Genomic DNA, 21798 nt, shown 5'->3' with positions numbered 1-21798 from the left:
ATGCTATAACGTAATTGTTGAAGAAGAAGATGAGGATCCACGAAAGATTAATATTCTCGAACCGAAGGTCACCGTGAGGTTGAAGGACCACAAAAAGAGAATCTAGATATAACCACGCCGCTAAAAAATAGACAGATAAACATCGTCACAAAAGCGAAACCTAAATTCGTGAAGATTGGAGACTATTTGGATGACACGACAAGAGATAAGGTCATTGAATTGCTCCGCGAATACCAGGATTTATTCCCTACCAAGTTTATGGAGTTAAAAGGGATAATAAGAGACCTGGGTGTTATGAAGATCATGTTAAAATCTGACACGAAGCTCGTTAGGCAAAGACCTTACCATCTAAATCTGAAGTATAAGGAGAAGGTCCACTTAGAGTTAGATAAGATGCTCGCGGTAGGAATTATTAAGCTTGTAGAAGAATCTAATTGGGTGAGCCCAATGGTAGTACAGGAAAAGAAGCAGAAGGATGAAATAAGGATATGTGTAGATCTCAGAAAGCTAAATGATGCTTGTGTACATGATCCTTTCCCAACTCTATTTATTGATGAGGTATTGGATAATGTAGGTGACCAAGATGCATAGTCCTTCACTGATGGGTTCTCTGGGTACCATTAGATCAAAATTGCACCTAAAGATAGAAGCAAGATGACCTTTACGACTGATTGGGGATGCTTTCAGTATACCATAATGCCTTTTGGATTAAATAATGCACCTACAATTTTTTCACGTGTGGTCATTGTGGCATTCAAAGACTTCATTCATAAGTTTCTGGAAGTGTACTTTGATGATTGGACTGTGTTTGGATTGGTAAAGTGCTATGTGGCAAGTTTGCGCTTGATGCTAGATACATGTCGGGGATACCATATTGGGCTCAATCTGAAGAAATGCTTGTTTTGTGTCCCTTTTGGGATCTTGCTGGGTCATGTGGTATGTAGACAGGGATTGATGGTAGACTCAGTGAAGATCGTAGTGATAATTAACCTGGAAGCACCAAGGAGTGTGAAGTAGCTACACACAACATTGGGACATACTGGGTACTATAGAAATTTCATCAAGAGCTATGCCCAAATCACTGCGCTTATGGAAAAATAGTTGAAAAAGGATGTCACGTTCTGTTAGAATGAGGATTGTCAGAAAAGCTTGGATGTGTTGAAGGAGAAAATGGTCACCGTGCCTATATTAATCTTCCCAGACTGGAAGAAGGAGTTTCACGTACATGTAGACGTGTCATGTATTGCACTAGGAGTAGTACTCACACAGGCTAGCGAGGGAGAATTGGACCATCCTATAGAATTTGTGAGGAGGAAGCTGTCCAAGGCTAAAATGAACTATTCCATCATAGAGCGTGAAGGACTAGCCATGGTGTACGTGCTCTAGAAGTTTAGGCACTATTTGCTGGGTAGACATTTCAAGATGTATACATATCATTCTACGTTGAAATACCTGGTCAATAAGCCTGTGTTGGGGGGAATATCTGCAGATGGTTTTTATTGTTCCGGGAGTATGATTTTGAAGTTTTTGTGAAGAATGGATAGTTGAATGCAGGACTAGATCATTTGTCATGCATTGAAACTGAAGAGGAGCCTACTAATTTAGAGGAAGGACTGCCTGACATGTAGCTCTTTGCAGTACACATTGCAAATAGCCACTTTGAAGATATCATACACTTCCTAACGATAGGAATTACCCCAGAAGGCTATACAATCCAGCAGAAGAAGGAGTTAGTGTTGTGCATGGAAGACTTCTCTATCGTTGCAGGACATCTGTATAAAATGGGGTCTGATTAAATATTGTGATGTTATGTACTGGAGTTTGAAAGAAGCATCCTCGCGAACGCTCATAGGGGAGTCGCGGGAGGACATTACGCTGGAAAAGAAACTGTGAAAATTATTTTATGCGTTGGGTTATGGTGGCCAACCCTCCATAAGGATTCAAAAGCATACTGCATGGCATGTGATGTGTGTCAAAGGACTGGCAGGCCATCATAGAGAGATGAGCTGCCTCTGAACCCACAAATAATGTTACAAACTTTCGAGAAATAGATTTTTTGGGACTGATTCAACCTCAAGGAAAGAATATGAGCGTATGGTATATTATCACCGCGACCGAGTATTTTACTCGATGGCTGGAGGCACAGCCTATGAAGGACTGCATAAGCACGATAGCTGTGAAGTTTCCTTTTGAGTATGTATTGACATGATTTGGGTGTCCAAATATTTTGATGAGTGATCGCGGTATGAACTTTCTTAACGAAACGATCAGTGCGTTGATGGAGGAATTTCAGGTATATCATCAGAAAAGTATGCCTTATCACCCATAGGCTAATGGAATGGTGGAAGAATTTAATAAGATACTGGAGAGCATGTTGACAAAGGTTTTCAAGGCTAATAAAAATGATTGGGATCTGTGCGTACTTGCAGTGTTATGGACTTATCGAACGACATGCAAAAAGTTGATTGGACAAACACCTTTCAACTTCGTATATGGTGTTAAAATAGTAATGCTGATGGAATACATTGTACCTAGTCTACGCATAGCGCAATTCACAAGAATGATGGATCGCAGAGCCCTAGAAGAGAGGCTTGCACATATCACAGAGATGGAGGAGGAAAGGTTTTTAGTTGGATTTCACCAACAAGTTCAAAAAGAGCATGAAAAGGCATGGCATGATCAACACATTAAAATGCACACCTTTAAGGTAAATGATCTGGTTTTGTTATATGATAGAAAGTTTGATAAATTTCCAAGGAAATTTAGGATGCACTGGCTAGGGCCCTATGTCATCAAGGAGATTACCGATGATGGAGCAGTTTAGTTGGTCAAATTGAATGGAGATCCCTTCCCAGGAAAGGTGAATGGCAGCCTTTTGAAGCCATACACCGGTGATCCAGCTAGGTGACTATATGATGGTAGCACAGTATTAGCACTCTAGGTAGCTAAAAGGAGGCATGGGACTATAAACTACATTGATCAATTTGGGGAACTGCATGATGAGGGAATTGCATGGAACGAGGGGATGTCATAGAGCCCACAATAGTGCATAGAGAGCTACGCTAGCAAGGGAAAAACTACGCAAGTCAATTAGAAAGTGACTGTTAAAGTCACTATTCATGATTTAATGACGAAAAAATGACCAAATGGAGCAGGGTGGTGACCTTTAAGAAGAAATTTATGGGCGAGATCCTTGAAAATCTGTCACCAATCTAACATTAATGAACTGATTTTGGGGGGAACGGCCATATTTGAATTCAAAATGGCCTATAAATTACATGTGGTTGTCCAACAAAAAACACTTAGAATTTTGAGCATTGAGTTGTTGAGCTCTTAGGCGTGCATGAACCGTGAATACTTTGAAGCTTCGATAGTGAGTTCATCATTTGATAAATTTCCAAAGGGGATACAGGAGTTGTTGAATAACATCATGTCAAAATTGGTAGAAAATGTAAATATTGGGGAAGCAGTGACAACTAAAGGGGTTGTTCAAGAGGTAGCTATGGCAGTAGAGGGAGCTAAGAAAGGAAGGTGCAAAGAGTAAGAAAGGCAAGCAGGCCACGACACTGCAGCCAGTGTGCGCATCGCCTAGAAGGAACCCACCAAAGGACAAGCCCATTACATAGGAAAACGTCAAGACAATTAACCTAGAACCGGAAGAAGAAGAGATTGAGGACATCTCAATGGATGATGAGGATGTTGGGGTGGAAACGGAGGATGTTGAAGTTTAGGGGTCTGACCCCATTACTAAATTGTCTGAGTACATTCCTCCGTGTAAGGGAAAGACCAAGGTGCCCAAAGAAATTGATGACAGTAAGGTCACCATGCACACACCCCTTTTGCCAAACCAAATTTTTTTGAAGGACCGCACTTGGGGTGGATCCCACTATTGAAATTGGAGGACTGTGACTTAGCTGACACTAAGTGATTCCGTAATTTGGTGACAGACCAACTAATATACTGCATTTTCAATAAGAGCACTGGGATGACCGCGTTGGAACCGCGGAAGTGGCTGAAAGGTGTGGATAAGGCAGACCTGCTCAACCTGCAATAGGTGTCGCATTACAACTGCGCACCCATTACAATGGTAGTATTCAATCAGTTGTTGTGCTTGTTACATGATATGTGTCTATGGCTAGAGGAGCCGATACCCATCATCGATATGTTGGTGCATAAGATCATGCAGCTACCATATACAAGGGAGAATCCAGCCATGGCATATGGCAGAAAGGGTGGTGAACATGCCCTTGTGGAGGCCATGAAGGAAAAGTTCAAGTTAGCAAAGAAGCTGTGAGGCTATGCCATTATGAGTATTTGTGACCTCGCAGTCAAAGTGGCAACACAAATCTTGGCGGGGAAGGTCATGTGGAAGTGTCACACAGATGAAGTGCCAACACCAGTCATAGCTTTGGTAGCCTAATGAACGAAGGGAGTTCAATTTAATTAAGTGCGCTACGTTTGTGGTGAGTTCCTCACGAACTGTCGTGAGGCACAGGATCTCAGCAAGACCTTCCACTATGCATGGCTCTTGTTGTCCATAGTGCTGGTAGCATGGGAGCTACCCAAAGACAATAAGTTTCCTTCAGTCCTGTCGGAACTACCAGAGGTAGGGAAGTACGCTTCGCTATGCGTGACTAAGGATCCTCAACGGATAAAGGACAACAATATCTTTTGGATATTGATGGAGATGAATGTGCATATGGCCATCAACCGCAAGCCATGGTTGCCGCCTACCATCTTTGACAGATTGCATGAGTATGTGGAATTCAAGGTTGACTTCCGCCACGTATCAATCTAGGTGTGAAAGGATCCTGAACAGAATTGGCATGACTTGCCCTACTTAGCCATGGATGATGTGATTAACACAGTCCTTGATCTCTAGCTAGAAGAGTGGCACACTGCCTTAGACTTGGTTGTAGGATCGATCAAGTCTGCCACGCAGTGCAAAAAGGAAGATTCCAAGCTCAAGATGGAACAGGTGGTCGCGAAAAGAAGGAAGGAGGTTGATGACAAGGCCCAGGTAGAGCATGTTGTCGCACAACAGACGGGCAGGCAGGCAGGAGAAGAGGAGCACAACTCTGACAAATGTCAGAAGTAGCCCACACAAGAGACAGAGGAAGAAGAGGATGAACATATGGAGTAGGGAGGAGTGGTCCCGCAGACGACTTTTTTTCTTATCAAGTTCCCCAGAGGACTGAAAAATGTAGGGTTGCGGTAGAATTCCAAGGCTAGCAAGATGTCTCTGGATCCGATCACCCTAATAGAGGGGGATCTAAATGATATCGAGGATGTGATGCGGGATGCCACCATGGAACTGTTATAGGAGTTTGAGCAGTAGGAGGCATTGGGGTCCATTCAGACGAGCCTGTGCATGTTGCAGATCCATGCATCATAGACTTAGACCGGTGCGACGTCCACCAGTTTGGCCATTGGAACTTCAGAAGCAGGTGGGATGCTGCACGCAAGGGACTCTTCAGCCATAGTACTTCCAAATGGAGCACTGATGACAGAATCTGAAGCTGACAGTTTCGATGTCAGCGCCCTCAAGGGAGTGGGACTGAACTTGGTAGCACTTCCTAGTGAGGTGCTTCACCTACTACAAGATGGTGTGGTCGCGAAACTTAGGGCCCAAGAACAATGCACTTTGTAGGTGATCAGCGAAAAAAATATCAACAATGCTCATATTGGTGTATAGCGAGACTCCTCCATCACCTCCATGAAGGAAATTACTGACACGAATCAATATATGATTCAGGTCATGGAGGAAGCATGTCGAATGGTCTCGGAGTTGGTGTTATGAAACCATCTCACAAAAAGATAGAAAAGATAGATCAACACCTTAGAAATAAGCCTCTTCGAGGGGACAACCTCCTTTACATTACACAAATGAACAATTATTAGATGATACAAATGAGAAGACCTCCTTTCTATATATAGGAGTCTAAGGGGTCATAATATAATCAGAGCCGACATAACAATAATAATGTAAGGGCACAATAATAACAATAGTGGACTTCTATGGGGCACAATAATAACAATATGGGGACTAAATGGGCACAACAATATAATAAGTGGGTTGTACTAATAACAATAAGGGCTTACACTAGTAGTATAGGGACCTAAAATGCCCCTCTCCTTCAAAAAGTGTTGTCATCAATGCTTGAGTAGTTCTTGATGCTTCTGTATAAATTATTGTCCTCCCATGTGGAATCTTCAGTGGGTAAGTTCTTCCACTTGATGAGATACTCTGAAACTGATCTATCGTAGCTATCGATTTCTCGGTTATATGACTGCTTCAAGTTCCAATATGATTTTTCCTTCCTTGTCAAGTTCTTGCAATACTGTTTGAACTGGGATCTTCTGCAACTTTTGAATGAGTTCCCACTCCTTTGGGCATATGGATATCTGTAAAGCTTGATTTTTCGAGGAACACTTCCTGGAATTAAATGAGTAGCATGATCATGATCACGAATAGGTGGGAGGCCTTTGGGAGTCTCAAATACCTTGGAATGATTGTCCGAAACATTTTGGAGATCTGGAGAAATACATGATTTCGATGTGGGATCCTCTAGTGAACATAATTGTTAAATTACACCCCATTTTTATTTATTTAGAAGCATTTTCATGATGTTAGAGTTGATTATATTTCTAGGTTCCCTTTGATACCCCTCAATTCAACTTCCTTTCCTTCCAAAAAAAATTTCAAGAAAAGTTCTTGAAAATTAAAAGTTATCGTACCCAAAGATTGTAGCCATTGGACTCCTAGTAAAACATCAGCACCACCCATTGGAATGGAAAGAATTGGGCTATTCAATACATATTTTCCCATGGATAGCTTGATATTATGGCACTTTCTAGAGAAATTGATGGTTCCTCCACTTGCAACCATCAATTGACACTTCGTTGCTAGATAGAGGAAGCAATTCAATTCCTTGGCTATCTTACAATGAATAAAATTATGGGTATTGCCCGAATTAATCAACACTATTACCTTTTTCTTCTTGATATGTCCTTCTATCTTGATCATTTGAGGAGTGGTAATTTCTTCCAATGCATTACAAGATATGTTCGGATTCATTTCTTGATGCTTGATGTGATCTTTCAATTCTTGAACATTTTTATTCTTGATATGTACTTCTATATTGATAGTTTGAGGAGTGGTAATTTCAGCCAATGCATTACAAGATATGGTCGGATTCATTTATTCTTTCTTGATGTGATCATTCATTTCTTGAACCTTTTTCTTCTTGATATATTCTTCTATCTTGAGTGTTTGAGGAGTGGTAATTCTTTCCAGTGCTTTACAAGATATGGTCAGATTCATTTCTTCATTCTCTGGGGTGGGTTCCTAGTGTATATCCTCTTCTTTTGATGTTTCTTGATCCTTTTCTTCCTCCTCTTCATAATCTATGTAAAATAATTTCTTCTCGACACACTTATGACCTTTAGTGTATTTTCTAGAAAAATTGTAACAAAGCCCTTTTTCTCTTTTTTCTTCCAATTGTTGTGGTGTAAACCTTGTAGGTTGTGGAAGGCTAGGAGAAAAAACACTTCCATAATTATAGACATGAGTAGTGGGATTCCTTGTTTCCATAATTTCACTTTCAATTTTTCTTGCCAACCTGAATGCCTTCTCCAATGAATCAAGTTCCCAAAGACGAACCTCGTGTTGAATGTTATCCTTTAAAGTCTCTATGAAGACATCAACCATTTTCTTCTCTAGAATATCATTTACCCTTATATTCAATTTTTGGAAGTCCTCAATGTGCTCTGCCATTGAACCCTTTTGTTTGAGTTTTATCAATTGGCTAAAGAATGTGTTTTTGTTTGTATCCTCATAATGTGCTATCATTTCCTCCGTGAAAATTGACCATGTGACAAGTGGTTTACAAGAACAAAGCCCTTTATACCATAAAAATTGATTCGGTTCTAAATAATTAGATGCAATACGTACGTTTTGTAATAGTGGTACACTAGGTAGATCCAAATACTTCTCCATCTGTAGTATCCAATTTACCGAATCCTTTCCATCAAAGTTCCTCATCTCGCTTTTTCTTGATTTTAGGAGCTCGATCTTGAAATGACTGTAACTCTGTACTTTCGGATCTTTAAGTTCTGAAATTTTGGTCTCTAATAGCTCTCTGAGTCCTCTTTCTAACATCACAAGTCTAATCAAGATTCGATTCTGTAAGGAATAGTTATGTCAAATATCCCACAATGACCTGATTATAGACTAGTTTAGTAGAGTGAACTTGTATGAAATGCCACGTGTCATTGTTTCAACCTTAGGACCTAAAAGTGATACACAGAAAACTAGAATCCATTTGATTTCTGTAACTTCTTACAAAATTTCATTCTGATGCTCAGAGTGAAATTTATGATGATTTTCCCATGGTCGCCGGTTTAGGATGTAATTGAGAAGTCTGCAAAGGACCTAGCTTCCTTAGATCATATATCCAAAAATATAACGAGACAAGATCTCACATTCAGACCTAAGGTTTCGACCGATTTCTTCTCAAATGGGTTTTTTTTTTAGCTTTTGCAGATTCATAGAGAAACAGCTATAGCGAAAATTCCACAATGGCCTATTTTAGATGAAATTCTAGAACTTGCAAAAACCCTAACTTCCTCAGATCATATCTCCAAACATATAGCGAGAGAAGCTCTGAAATTTGGGCCCGAGGTTCAACGATATTTCAACTCAAATGGGTGTTTTTTTTAGTTTTTGAAACGTATCATAAAAAAAGTTATAGTGAAAATTCTACAATGACCTGTTTGGAGCACCGAAACCCTAGAATCAAAAGCTTTGATACCAAATCTTATGAAACTAGATCACAAAAAGATAGAAAAGGTAGATCAACACTATAGAAGTAAGCCTCTTCGAGGGGGCAACCTCCTTTACACTACACAAATGAACAATTCTTGGATGATACAAATGACAAGACTTACTTTCTATATATAGGAGTCTAAGGGGTCATAATAAAATCAGAGCCGACATAACAATAATAATGTAAGGGCACAATAATAACAATATTGGAACTACATGGGCACAACAATATAATAAGGGGGTTTTACTAATAACAATAAGGGGTTACACTAGTAGTATAGGGACCTAATAGTTGGCCATTCCTGAGGATGAGCCGATAGATGCGCGGGTTTACAAACTCACTGTGGGAGTGCGTGACGCACACATAGAGTTGGAAAAGGTTCAGTTGGAGTTGAACCTAAAAATTACAAAATTGTAGTTGAAGGCCCAGCCTTCGACTCCGCTGAAAGTCAGGAAGCAGTGCACGACTACTATAACATATGTGATAGTAGCAAAAGAGAATTTAGTGACGGACTGCACGAAGCTTTTTGAATAGTCATTCGAGGTACTCATTGGCCTACAAGAAGGCCCTAGTGTGCAGAGGCTAGAAATAGAAGTGCGAGAGATGTAGCAAAACTATGACAAGGTTAAGGTGACAACGCATACTATCGCCATCATGTAGAGACTTGCAAAGCTGTAGGAGGCCAAGGCATTGAGAGAGCAGGTAGATGCAGCTTAGCACAAGGACGCAGTGCTGAAGGTGCGCTTGAAGCCTTAGTTGAATGAGGCCTACTTGGTCACGACCTCTATTGAAGGCAAGCTGGCTAGTCTACAGGAGACTCAGCAGAATATTCAAGCTGACAACGTAGGGCCAGTGAAAGAGGAGTTGGTTGAGGAGATGAAGCAGGCGAACGCAGTGCACCGTTAAGGTAGCAATTGTCCATGTCGAGCGGGGAGGTCTTCATGACAAGATCTACGCAATAGTAGAGTGACTCGAGGGCGAGTCGCCATGTTTGTGTTGGGGTCCTATTGGAAACAAGTTCCCCCAAGTGTCAGTTTTGGGGCTAAAAGCCTATTTTTTTGGGCAGAACACCCAAATTTTGTAATAAAGATGTAAAGTATCCACATTTTGTGGTCGCAAAGCGTGAAGATGTCAAGAGTCATGAAGGTTGTCTGCCCTTGTTTTGTAAAGAGTCATGTCGGATGTAAAGGTCTACCCATGGTCCGCGGACCATTGGATTGTATAAAAAGGAGCTAAGTAAGCTCTAGGTAGGTTTAGAAGTTTTTGGTAGTGAGTTCTAAGTGTTATAGAGTCATAGAAGAGCTAAGAGTGAGAGTCTTAGTGTAGGTAGAGGCTCTACAGCTGAGTGCGCAGAGGCCTAGGGTGGAATTCCACAGTTGAGTGCGCGAACCCCTGCAGCTGTGTGCGCAGGGCAGATAGAGTTTGTACTGGGCACTTGAAGTATCAATAAAGAGAATTATTCTGAAATCGTTGTGTATTTGTCTACATTTAATGCATCTGATTATGTTATGTTAAGTTCTGGGTTTACATTATAATGCTAATTTGAGAAGCGAATGTATCTTATTATATTTGTTGTTTGAACATAAGTCAGAATATATGTTTACACGAAGGTAATCTTAATCACATGATAGTAGGTAAACACTTAAGATAATTCAGGAACTTATATAGTAACGTAGTTATAGAGGCGCGTAAGTGCCTGGATCACTGATTAGGGTTGCACAAAGGTCAGTCGTATACCTTCGTGAAGGTACTGAAGGACGGAAGAAAAGGTACATCGATAAGCCTTAAATTATTATCAATCTACACAAAAGCAGGATTAGGGAATAAACATCAACATCACGACCATCCCAGGGTGAGGAAAATTGGTTCCTGCATCCCCCTATACTACTTCGGTTGAGACTTTGGTCCGCACTCCACGGGCTGATGTCGAAAGGGCCAGTAGTGTAGGGATTTTCTTGGCTGGCTAATGCTGAATCTAGGTCAGAGCCCATCAAGCCAACATGCCACTAGGCACAACCATATTGTTCCAAGTGCCTTTCTGTTGAGAATATCCCATTTTGTGTCTGTCATCCTCGTCGACTTCTTTTCCCTTCCTCTCAATGGTTGGTACAAATTTTTCTATTACAAATAATTGTCCATCTACATCTTCCACAGCCGGTAGTTTTGGTCATTAAATTTTTCAGCCCTAAACCTACCATCTTCTGCCATTACTCCCACTCGAACCAGGGACCCTTGTCCCCTGTGAGTTTATCAGCCAAATAGACCTTCATCTCTGATACTAGTTGTTATAAAACTATATATTTCAAAGCAATGGAACACATAAAATATATTGCGGAAATATAAACACAGAAAACGTATAAAACAAGAGAGACACATATATATGTGGTTCACCCAATTTGGGCTACGTCCACAGAGAAATAGCCAGTCCTTCCTTTTATATTATCCAGAAAACTAAAGAGATACAACCTACAACAGATCCATTGTAATTCCCTCGTCTCTCTTGCTCAATCTCCTCTCTCTTTCTTGCTCAAAATAAAGATGTACATAGACGCAATACAATTCCCTCATATATAGTGAGAGGTTGCCTTCTAGGGAAAAAAACCCTAAATTAAACATAACGTCTTTCGTCATATCTATGCCTAATGAACGGCCCAGATTGACTACAAATTTACAACATTTTACAAGGCAATTTTATATCTATTTTTAGCTTCGGGGGTGTTGCCCCGATCCCCCTCCAGGGGGGGCTCCCAAAGATCGCAGCCACCCCCCTTGGACCCCCCTTACAGAGTACATTTTAAGAGTGATGTTTCCACCACATTACGAACTGGGGTCCAATGTGGCGATACCTCTAAATAAAGAAGATAATCAGGCTCCACACCCAACAAATGTCTCACTTATAAACAACTCCATTTGAAATTGTGTTTGTGGTGTTATGGGATTCATAATGACTTTTAAGGTAGGAAATCTAGGTCTTCAATGGAAATTATTATTTTATTTAGTTTTACGAATTAGAATTTTCTTACAAAATTCCATATGGTCAGATTCAGATAGGTTCGACATTGCTCTTTCTTTCTATTTGTATACTACATATCATCCCTTTTAATAAGGGATTCTTATATAGGATTTACACTTGCAAAGTACATGTATCAAATGGTAAACTCGTGTGGCACCATTTATGTGAGTATGATTAATATTTGTAATATTAAATTCTATGAGACTTGGTAATTTCTTTCTCCAAAAAATTAATATATAATTATATTTTTCAATTGAAAGGCTACATATGAAATATTTTCTACCACCATAACTAGAGATTGTGCTTCATTATTTTGATTTAATAAAAGGTGTTAGCTTTGCTTTTGTGGGATCTTGCAGTATTCGGTTTAGATAACATAACCACTAAAATATTGATATCAAGTTGTTAATGATCTCTGTAATATAAAAACTAAAATATTGACACCAAGTTGTTAATGATCTCTGTAATGTTTTTGATCAATTTCTAAATTATTCATAAGTCTAGTGGCTAGATTTTAACCATAGGATGTTAGACCATTATGGAAAGAGGACGACTACTTGATAAAATATAAAACATGATTGATATGATTGGTGGGAGATGGATGTGGTGAGGAAATATGACTTTTTGTGACATCATGTATTATCATCTATACATGCATGAACAAAATTGGACAAGTGTGCATGGACAAAGCTAGCAAAGAAAATTTTAAGGACCATGTTATAGACATTTTTGTGCCTTACAGCATTGAGCATGAAATGTCCATAATCCAAGGGATCCAGAGTCCCTAAAAGAGTTGTTCCTGCCCCTAAAGGAACAAGGTCAACTAATGACAGCTTCTCCCAGAAGTTCTCCACCAAAAACCACTCAGAAACAGTCAATTCAGGATCAATTCAGATGCTCTACTAGCTGCCTGCGTTGCAATGCACCCCAGTACACTAGCTAGGTGCGTTGCAATGCACCTAAATGCACTACCAGGGTGCACTGAGCGGGAAATGACAAATGGAAAGCTCATTCAACTAGGTGGAAAGACCCTGGAAGCTTCCAGAATCTTCCTCAATGACACTTGCCTCAATGAATTCGACCAGTGATGAGTAAGAGGCTCTCAACCTCCAAGTGGAAGCAAGAACTGACAGAGAAAAGCCACAAGTCAAAACATAAGCTGACTCATCCTCTCTGCTTACATCTATATATGGATCCCTCATCCAAGAGATCCAGAGGCTGGAATTCTGTACTTTGCAGAGAATTGTTGTTGGTTTGAGATTGAGATTAGTGCACTGGGTGATTTATGCTTTGTTGGAGGAGAGGAAGGGATTCCTTTGCTGGGAGGTAGATGCTGGATCGGGACTCACTTGGTTGTATCTCCTCTTGGACTTTCTTATCATATCAATAAAACTATTTGAGTTTCTCCTATATGCTTGTATATCAATGATGCTTTGTTATATTTGCATATTTAGTTTATATCTGATCCTAAACTAGTTATGAATGTAAATCTAAGTCTTTTGTGTAGTTTTCCTCTCTTGTGATCTTGCAGGAACTTAGTGAAGTTGGACTAGTGAAGGAGCGAGCAACGGGAAGCGAACAAAGGAGAGAGCGATTGGATCGACAAACTAGCGGAAGACACCGGTTAGTTACATCCTTCTTCTCCATTTACATTTCATAAAGAAGAATATGAAAATAGTTTTCCTTGTTTGTTGCTAAGGCACTATCACACCTTAGAGTGGGATAGGGGCATTCCGAATGGATACTTTTCCCAAAAAAAAATTTGCGACTCCGCTGGGGAGAGTATCTTGTTAGTTTATTTGTGTTTCTATTGTTGTTCATCTCATAAACTCAGGAGTGCCGAATCGAATTGCATTTTCCATTTTCAAATGCAAAGTAGAGATCTGCTACTCTAGTCCATTCGTTGGGCCTGTTTATGATCTGAACAGCTGATCCACAAATGCTCTAACAGCCCTTTGTGATAGATCTTAGTCCTCCTTTAAATCATCCCTCTAATTGTACCTAATTGATAGCTTTTATCCGGCCAAAAACCGTAGATTAAACTGCAAACCGTAACCCAGAACCCAGAGACAACTCTCGTTTCTGCTTCAGCGCAGGCTCTGTGAAGAGGTTCTGCATTTCAACGTAGGTCCCAAGAGGGCTACCTGGCTACAATTCAGTTTCTCTGTGCTGGGGGTGCGCTGATCAGCCTTTGCCTTGTGCAGCTGTGGTTCTCTGCTTCCTCTTGCTCAGTTTCATCTCTATTTTTGTAGCCTGTTATCAGTGTGTGTACCTATCTGAAACCCCTTTTCTTTGCCTCAATTCTGCCTCAGTTGTATAAAGAAATTGTATTTGTTTTTGTGTATTTGTTACATCATTTGCAGTTTCCCATTACAAAAGTAAACTAGTCATACTGTCGCCCTTAGATCTAGACCTGCCGTAAGTGTCGTTTTGATCTTAGGAATGAGTTTGTTTGTTGTTTACAGTTGATTACGCTTTTACTTTTGTCTTTTGGTTTGAATTTATGAATTTCTAGTGTCGAAACAAGTGTTTACTTCAAAATCATAAAGTGTCGTAATCGTCTTTTTGATTTCGAAAGAAGCTTGTTTGTGTTTTTCACTTGAAATCGAATTCAAATTTGTACAACAGCTTTCTTTTTAGGCATCAATATTAAGAAAGTGAAAACAAATACATGCATATGTGCATTTGCATTTTGACAGTTTGTATGTTGATTTAGGAAAAGTGCATTTACAGTGTGCTCTATGCTCTTTGAGAAAAGATTGTGTCTTTCTTTTCCCCTTGTAGCTAGGATTTTCATTGTTGAAAAGATATAAAAGCTTGCTTATCATCTTTAGACTACATTTAGGAATTGTATCATACATCTCGTGGTGATCCAAAAAGGCAAACTTCTAAGAAAGATCAACCTAAAATAAATTGAATGAACTTAACAACGCTTTGTAACTTAACGCACAACATAGAGGTCTAGGCTAGAGACGTGTTCCGACGTCGTAAAACCTGGTCACTGGTCGCCTCACTGATGGTTGGGTGATTCCTCCTGAGAGACGATAAGTGCCAATATGGATTGTGCTCCCACGTACCATCGAGTATATATTGGGAGACCCCTATAGGCATAAAACCTTTATCCATAGGAAGCCGTGTCGGCCGCCCTACTGATCGCAATGCACTGAACATAGCATTCGAGAAGATTGACCGTCCGTACCTTAAAAAGTATTCTGCAGTTTTGCGAAAAGTTTGGCACACCCTCTACCTAGAACTCCAGAGCAGTCCCTTTCGTTCCTTTTCAGACTCCTTAACGGAAAAGGTCCATCTGAGCACTTGTCACTTCAGGCTCATTAAAAATCGAAGGAGACTAGAGTCATCTTTTGCTTTTTCTCGACTCTTTAAAATTGAAAAAGTAAGTTGTGTCTAAGCGTCGTTAAAATTTATTTTAAACGGAATAATCATACCCTTTTTCCTGCATTGATCTTTAGGTTGAGAAAATGGAGCCCACCAACCAAGGAGTTCCCCTTGGCGGAAATCCTAGTCCCTTCTCCTCTTGGGGAGATGTTGGTGCGCCCCATATGGCCACATCGTCGCTTCCAGGACTGACAATTGGCTTTCCGGTCTAGCTCTTCTCAACCAATGTCGTTCAGAACACCACTACTCCTGAACAGTCGAATCAACAGTTAGACGAGTCCAGAATTTCCCACCAACCTTCTACTTCCTATAACTCTTCTTCTCTTCCTTCCTCTTCGTGTGACGGGACTGGTAAAGCTAAAAACCAAGTCCCTAAGGAGAAAATGGAAAAGAAGAAGAAGGAGCCAAAGGCAAATAAGGGAAAACAAGTGTCGTCTAATAAAAATCCACACACATAACTGACTAGGCCTAAATCGCCATGTGTCATCTGCAAGGGAGACCACTTTCACAGAGATTGTCCTTGCATCCCTCGGATACTAAGGGACTGGTCTCCCCGTTTGCACAATCTGGTGTCATCAACCTCTGATAGCCATGTTGAAAGTACACCGTCAACTAGCGAAAGTGAAGTTCCAGGACAAAAAGGGAGGGCTAGACCTCCCTGTAGACTGTGCGAAGGCAACCATGCCCTCCACCATTGTCCCTTCTCAGACGAGGCTAAAAGAGTCTTGGAAGATCGTCCGGTTTCACCGTTATGACTTCCTCCTGGATATAAAAAACTCTTGCCAAGTCCTTCGTTAGTTGAGAATCCAGCTGGCCCGCTCAAGTGGTCAGCTGAAGTGTCTATCATTGAGGATAAACCAACTGAATCCATACCAGATGAAAGTCAAAAGGTCGAGGCGGCAGTTGACTCGGTCTTGCCTTCAGAGGTTTTATCTTCGAATGATACAGTCACTGAAGAGGATAAGGATGACACCATCCAAATTCTCTTCATCAACACAGACTCCGACGAACACGGGGGCAATCCACCCATTCCTTTATCGCAGGAAGGAAGTTCGTCAGAGCGATACCCGGACGTCTACTCGGTCCCACCACCAAGCAACCTAGTTGTATCCTTCAACTGGAACCAACTAGGCAGACCCCGTTTGCCAGCAAGCATACCATTCCGAATTATCGTTCAAATATACAGAATGGTCATGGCTGGCACCATCATTGATGAGGGGGCATCTGTGAGTATCCTTTCCTCTATTGCATGGAAAGCGCTTGGCTCGCCATCGCTTTTGCCTGAAATGAGAAATGTGACGGGCTTCGATAAAGGAACCAGTCGACCTTTAGGGATCCTCCCCAATTTGACTATAAAATTGAAAGGGAAGACCGTTCAAATGAACGTGATGGTCGTTCAAGGACCCTTGGATTATAACCTACTCCTTGGACGAGACTATATATATTGCATGGGAGCCATCGTCTCCTCACTCTTTAGAGTAATGTGTTTTCCGCATGAAGGAAGAGTGGTCAAGCTCGTGGACCAACTTTCATTTCCCGGATCACGCATCGCAAATAGTCATATACCATCCCTAAATGGTCTCTTCATGCAAGAAATGTCTCAACCCACGGTCCGTCCTCCCGCTGAGCGCGAGTGATTCAGAAGGATATGACTGGAACCCAGGGGGCATGCGTCCTGGTCTGCTTCGGCAGGAAAACTTTGGGTATAGGGTAGGTTTCCGCGGGAGAATATGACTAGTCCGTACCCCGTCCATGATTGGAAGAGGGGTTGTTCTAGAATAAGATTATTTTGTCAAAGTTATGTGTTTGGTGCTCGTTGTCACTCACCTTTGTCTATCTCGGTAGACATCGCCGAAGAAGTGTTTTGTTTGCTGCGCAAATGAGACAATCTTTGGTAACCTGAAAGAGGTAGGCCTTTCCTCGTAGAACAAATGTTTTATTTGCAAATTGAGGGGTAACCTTGAAATCGTACTTTATACCTGGGGGCATGCAAACCTTTTGGAGTGCAAGCAAAGAGCGGTTATTTATCTATTTTTTGGGTTAGTCGTTTCCTAACTTGCATAAAGAAAGGATCCGGAGCAAAGCTTTGTAAGGCGCAAGCTCCATAAAAAATGGAATCTTAAATGAGACATTCTTATCATATGACTTGATTAATCGAGCAGTTCTAGCACATAGTTCATGCTCGTTAAAAAATAAACATAAGATCGAGCAGTTTTAGCACATAGTTCATGCTCGTTAAAAAATAAACATAAGATCGAGCAAGTGTTTCAATCCGCGTTTAAGCTCGTTAAAAAATGAACTATCCTCCGGTAAATAACCACCGTGAATGTAACATTATCAGCCATTAAAGCCTTGGTCATGTTTGCATCGTCACCTCCACTTTTCCATTGGCCGATCATTCATCTCCATTTGATTGTTTACCCATTTTGAGGAACAACTGTGAAGAGTGATTTCACTAGCCATCCTTGTGACACTGCCGTGATTGGAAAATTCCAACCCTTACCTGGAATCAACTGCTACCCGTCTTATCACTCGTTCCTCAAAAGACGAGTCTTATTTAAGCTCTTTTCATCTAACTCGTAAAATATGAAAAGATTGCCGAGTTTTGGCCTTCCAGCTCGTTAAAGCGACCGGAAGTGCTATCCCTCCTCTAGATTTTAATCTTTTTGGACCTGAGGGATTATTGCACAAAAAGATCGAGCGCTTGTTTTGTTCGGCTCGTTAAAACTATCGAAAATTCATCCCTTCTGTATTGTTTTATACTTTTTCGGACTTAAGGGATTAGATGACGAAAAAGGAACTTCGGAGTTATCTTTACGTACCTTTTTAGACTCTCTAAAAATGAAAAGGACAGAGTTATCTTTGTCGTTAGACTCGTTAAAAAGATTAATAGCGACAAACTTGTCTTTAGACGAGAACGAGTTTCACTATCGCTAGGCTCATTAAAACATAGCGATGGGTTTGCCCGAAGGGCAAATTATAGAACAAGCATATGTTATCCTCCTCAAGCTTGACAAAAATAAAGAGGTTCTGGTCAGCAATGACTGGGGAAAAATTGGGAAGAAACTCAAAGAACTTTTATTGGTAGCAAGTCGCTCTTGAACATGACACTTCCGCTCCGTGCCTGTGTCGGGTTGGGTTGTTTCATTCACCGGTCACATCACCATGGTCTCGCCAATACCATCCATCTTTGGGGTAAATGCTACCAATTCATCACATAAGTGTCACCGATATGTTCAAGAGAAGTCATCCAGAGAAGTCAACCGTGTCCCATCCACTACCATACATTATCCTTCATTCTTTCATGACCGCCACCCTGAACCATATATCATTAGATCGTTTTCATCTCCATCAAAATCATTTGCTTCATTCCGTGTCACTGATGTGGGATACATCAAGGCCCTCCTTTGACGGATCACTTCTTGTCGACATCAGCTCATTATCCAAGAAGTTGATCTAGGAACACCCCCTTCAGTACTTTGAAGCTTGCATGCCTCAATGGCAAGTTTCTCACTTCCGGCGACAGGTATACATCAATGACCTTCGACCGAAAGATTTTGCGTGGTGTTCGACGCCAAGTCCTTTATTCACACCACGTGAATTGTATTGCAGTACCTTGAGGGTCATTATCATTATCGGTGATTCCTCTCGTGCTTGTTAACAGTTTACATCATTGACTGGTAATCAAGCGATGTCTTTCCATGTTCGACTTCAAAACATTTCTCACATGGATCGACTTGTACTTAGAGTGAAGATCGGACGAGATTGAAGACCCCGGATCTAGTTTCATCCATCCGGGCTGCGATATATATTCAGGAAAAATAAAGACATTGACATGTACAGCATTGCAGCACAGATAATCATCCTACCAAAAGGATGATGATTTCATCAAATTCATCAGTCTATCATCAGACGATTGTCTGTTCTATGTACAGAAAAATGAATTTATAAAGCTGAGCATGGGAATGCCCGCCTCAGCTAGATCATGAAAACAATATGAAAAATAATGTATTGTATTGTATCTTATTATAGGTCTCCTCCCAGCATTGAAAGAACTTCGGATCCTCCTAATAAAGCATTTCACCCGATAAACGGCCTCATACTTTAGGGGGCAACTGTTATAGACATTTTTGTACCTTACAGCATTGAGCATGAAATGTCCATAATCCAAGGGATCCAAAGTCCCTAAAAGAGTTGTTCCTACCCCTAAAGGAACAAGGTCAACCAATGACAGCTTCTCCCAGAAGTTCTCCACCAAAAACCACTCAGAAACAGTCAATTCAGGATCAATTCAAATGCTCTACTAGCTCCCTGCGTTGCAATTCACCCCAGTACACTAGCTAGGTGCGTTGCAACGCACCTAAATGCACTACCAGGGTGCGCTGAGCGGGAAATGACAAATGGCAAGCTCATTCAACTAGGTGGAAAGACCCTGGAAGCTTCCAGAATCTTCCTCAATGACACTTGCCTCAATGAATTCGACCAGTGATGAGTAAGAGGCTCTCAACCTCCAAGTGGAAGTAAGAACTGACAAAGAGAAGCCACAAGTCAAAACATAAGCTGACTCATCCTCTCTGCTTACATCTATATATGGATCCCTCATCCAAGAGATCCAAAGGCTAGAATTTTGTACTTTGCAGAGAATTGCTATTGGTTTGAGATTGAGATTAGTGCATTGGGTGATTTATGCTTTGTTGGAGGAGAGGAAGGGATTCCTTTGCTGGGAGGTAGATACTGTATCGGGACTCACTTGGTTGTATCTCCTCTTGGACTTTCTTATCATATCAATAAAACTATTTGAGTTTCTCCTATATGCTTGTATATCAATGATGCTTTGTTATATTTGCATATTTAGTTTATATCTGATCCTAAACTAGTTATGAATGTAAATCTATGTCTTTTGTGTAGTTTTCCTCTCTTGTGATCTTGCAGGAACTTGGTGAAGCTGGACCAGTGAAGGAGCGAGCAGCGGGAAGCGAACAAAGGAGAGAGCGATTGGATCGACAAACTAGCGGAAGACACCGGTTAGTTACATCCTTCTTCTCCATTTACATTTCATAAAGAAGAATACGAAAATAGTTTTCCTTGTTTGTTGCTAAGGCACTATCACACCTTAGAGTGGGATAGGGGCATTCCGAATGGATACCTTTCCCAACAACAGACCACAATTTATGTTAAAGTTTAGAAACCTTAGTGAAACTTACTTGTCCCTAATATGAAAACTATAAAATGTTTGGTGATATTTTTGTAAATATATTGAAATTATAATGATTTTATATAGTCTATATTAAGATAAAATTATTTTATTTTATAAAATTTGGGAAAATGATTTTTAGAGAATGGAAATCGATGAATCTTTTCTTGGAAAAAGCATGAAAAATTAGTCGAGTTGTGAATATTAGCCCCTAAACTTTTCTTTGAAAAATAGTTTATGGTTTAAACATGGATTATTATTGATAAATGCATGAATTTGGTTTTTGTTTGAACTTGATTTATGTTTGAACATGGTATATACATTCATGTTTGCACGATCTATAGTTGTATTATTATTTATACACCAACTTCGCTTATACATTTCTATAGTTTTATATCCAATTATTTGTTTGTCCATGAATCTACTTTACAACTTTATTATTTGAATTTTCCATTTGCCAAGTTTTATGTTTGTCCAAGTTCATTTTCATGCTTAGCTAGATTTATTTTTTCAAGTTCCATGTGAATGTATTATTTTAATATTTTAAGATAAGATTTGTATATTCCATAATTCAATCCATAGAGTCATGCACATGGCCATTAAAGTCCTTGCACTATAATAAACCTGGTTAAAAATTCATGTAAAACAATATAAGACCAAATTCATGGGACATATTCCAAGTTGAATGGTGGGAAAAACATCCTAGTGGGTGTCACTTTCATTTTAGTATGGCTATGGAAATTGGAAAAGGCCTTGAAAAGGTAAAGGACATTAATTGACATTTTATTTATGAAAATAATGGAAAATAGGAGAAAAGGTGAAAGGTCACAGGTTGCATGTGAGGAGGAAATTGAAGGAAAAATGAAGGAAAATGAAGAAATTAGAGGCCTCAATGATAAAATAGCTTAGGAGTATCATTTCATGCCTTCTGTCAATTCTATGGTGGAGTTATCCCTCCTTTCCCTCTCTCTCTCATATTTTTGCACACTTATAGAACCATTGGAGAATTCTTGGAGCATGCTTGGAGAAGTCTATTATTGACTTATATTTGGAGAAAGAAGGAAAAGGAAAGCGAGAAAGCACAAGGGAACAGGTGGATCAATGCCTACAACAAGTTTTATTTGCAAGTACCAAGTTGCATGTATGATTTCCTTGCTAGCGTTGTTATGCATGGCATATGTATGTGGTTGTTTGGTTATGATCTGTCATTAGCATGGAGGATTTCCTAGATTGACAACAGTTTTTCCCAAGCCTTTCCAATTCTTCGATAGCCATGGTGTTGTGGGTTTTCCCTTTTATTTTTTGTTTGGTATTGATGTTCCTTATGGATATGGGTTGATTTATTAGTCCCTAGAGCCTTGGTTGGA

Source organism: Pinus tabuliformis, chromosome 1_1 (genome assembly GCF_031772625.1).
Source record: "Pinus tabuliformis cultivar Carrire ecotype Pingquan chromosome 1_1, CPIR1, whole genome shotgun sequence".
NCBI classification, from domain to species: domain Eukaryota; kingdom Viridiplantae; phylum Streptophyta; class Pinopsida; order Pinales; family Pinaceae; genus Pinus; species Pinus tabuliformis.
The sequence above is the reverse complement of the archived record's forward strand: the minus strand, read 5'-3'. Positions refer to the sequence as shown.